Raw genomic sequence first — 2,854 nt, forward strand, 5'->3', positions numbered from 1 at the left:
GCGGAATCAGAACATTGTCCCGGGGAGAAGCGGTCTAAACCGAACCAAGCAAGCTTACCTACCTCTACTTACTGATTTACTGAACCATACATCCAAGCTCAAAAAGAAATAGAAATAGATCTTACATCGATCAAGTAGCCCTCGCTCAAGCTCTCTCTCCGTACACTCATACTTCCTTCGATCGATATCCCCGTCTACTGCTTCTCTCGCTAGCTATCCCCGTAAAGCTTTCCCCGCCATCGCTCCAGCTATAGATCTATCTATCCCTCGATAAAGATCAAGCTGTGTGAACCACTACCTCGTCTCCCCGACCCCCATCATGCTGTGTGCAAGATCAATCGGTATAACCGCACTGTCCATTGAACTTTGAAACGATCTATCTTACCTACACCAATCAACACCATCACTAGCTCTCCGTTATACTGCTACTCACACTGACTGTGTTACCGTCTAACACTCTACCCGTCCACTTTCACACTCTACCCGTCCACTATCGCTAGCACCGTCCACTAATGCTTCCATCGATAGCTATCCCCGTCAAACATCAATGCTATCCCGCCATCGCTCAAGCAATAGACCTTCCATCACTCACACTCGCTAGCTGACCTACCGCAATGCTACTAATGCTAAGAGCTAATGCAATACCTATTGCTAAAGCACTACCTGTTGGATAAGGCTTGGATGACAGAGATAGAATGAAACTGAACCCTTGGCTTTGGATAAGTTTACTTCCACTGGTACTCCTTCGACTGGTAGTACTTTCTTCCCTACTAATGGAAAGATTATGATTCGATATTACATATGTAATATCAATAGGTCGAGTGAATAGGTTGAGTGAATAGGTCGAGTGCAGCTATCTCTATCTCCCAATGCTATCTCTATCTCTATCTCGCTCTCCTAATGATCCGGTCTCACCTATAAGAAAAACGAATTGGCACACCATGTCTCCCAAACTCCATGTTTCCCGAACTAACTCCGACCTGACGGAAAAGGATTGATGGGAGGCTCAACTTAGTTACTTGAGAAAGGGGCGGGTCGACGGGTGGAGGTCGAGGTCATTCATGTACTCGGCCAATCGAGGTAGGGTAGAGAGGGAATTGGTTGAATTGAAGGAGCAAGAGTTAGTGGCGGAGGAAGGCGATATATGTCCAAAATCGTGGACTCAAGGAAGATAGGTCCACTCCGAATCAATGTGATAGTGCCCACTCTAGTTGAAGTAGTGGTTGGCATTACCTCCCACCTATATAAAGTCATGTTGTTGGGCCTATCTATGAAATAGAAATGGATCTGAAGGTTCTGTAATGGTATTGAACTTGTGCACTGTATAACGATCGGAACCATTGATAGATATGTCAACAGGTGGAGTTAACATATATACCCCATACCGAGAGGAGGGCAACATAGCCCCTATTGGAAAAACCTGTTTCTTAAACGTGAAACCCCATTCAAAATAGCTATGTCTGTCTGCTCCTCCTGGTTGAGGACCTTTTGAACCACCTGCTATTGCTCATTCAGCAAAGTCTTGAAAGCCCACTCGATCAGCCTCATGTTTGGTTGTGTCCAACCGCAGGTCAGACACTTAGGCCTGAACTGCTCTGTAAGACTTCCTTCATTAAGGCAGTTAGGTCCTCTGCCTCTCGCCCTCAGCATGTCCATTTTAGCATTTGCTCTCAAGACTCAAGCTATTTGTGACTCATCCTCGGGCCTCCCCTTCGATCTAGGTGCACAGGAGGAACCCTTTGGAACTGAGGATCGTAGCGGGGGGCATGAAATAGGGCATTTGTTGGGCCTCATAGGTTTGAATCATTCCCTGCTACTGGGGAGCACTCGTACCCACTTTATGGCTTCATAGGTCCGGCGCCGCCTATATAGAGAGGAAAGGGGAAAAGGTAAACTTCAAGTCATGTTCTATATAAATAAGGGCTCGCCAAGGCCCTTGATGCCGCTGAGTGGCGGCTACCCCTGGAGAAGCACTAGCTGCAACTGAAGAATCAGATGTTACCAATATTCATGTTGCAGCTGCTCCTATCTATATAGTAGAGGACAGGTCCTGAAAGGTCTGCCTACCCAGTCTTGACGAAGGCAGCGAGGCCTAGCAAACCAAATCAGGCCTTGAAAGGCGGCGGTATAGGGAAATACCGGCTAGCATTGGATATGGTTATGCAGGTAGGGATATTCGTTTTTCCTGCCATCAAGGTCCTGGTCTGCTTTCCCAGCTTTCCAGTAAGTTATAAACCCTTGGCCTTAGGTAAGTAGTTGTAAGAAAAAGGATATAACACCTCTCCTTAGATTGAGAGCCCCTCTCCTTAACAGTCGAGCGTTCGTACCTCACCCTGCCGGTTCAATTTACTTATTGGGTGGGGGGGCTTATGGTCGAGCCTGCTTGCGCATCCTGATATTTCTTATTGAATTGGCAGATAAGAGTAATTGGACTGAGAGTGCCTTGACTCTTACTACTATGAATCCTAGCTGTAAGGGTGAGCTTGCCGAACTCTCGACTAAAGGCCGCCATCGCCTTTCAAGCGCCAGATTGTGAGAAGTTTGATGTGATGCAACGCCTTCAGCAAGTGTAGAAAGTGCCCATTGGCCAGGAAGTCCAGCCAGATAAGAGACGGGCACATTTGACCAAATAGTAGTCCGATTTATGGGCCAGTCAATTTGAAAGGTTCGGTCTCCGTCATACAGTGCTCGGTGGCGAAGAGAGCTTATCAGTACGCCTAGAACAGAGGATTGACCCGGTCGACTGCTTAATCGTAAGAGACAATCTACAACAATCTCTACAGAGCCATATGGTTTATGAATGGGGCGAGGCTCATGGTTTGCCCAGAACAGAAGTAAGAGCGGCTTATGGTCA

The sequence above is a fragment of the Pinus tabuliformis genome, chromosome X, assembly GCF_031772625.1.
Source record: "Pinus tabuliformis cultivar Carrire ecotype Pingquan chromosome X, CPIR1, whole genome shotgun sequence".
Lineage (NCBI taxonomy): Eukaryota > Viridiplantae > Streptophyta > Pinopsida > Pinales > Pinaceae > Pinus > Pinus tabuliformis.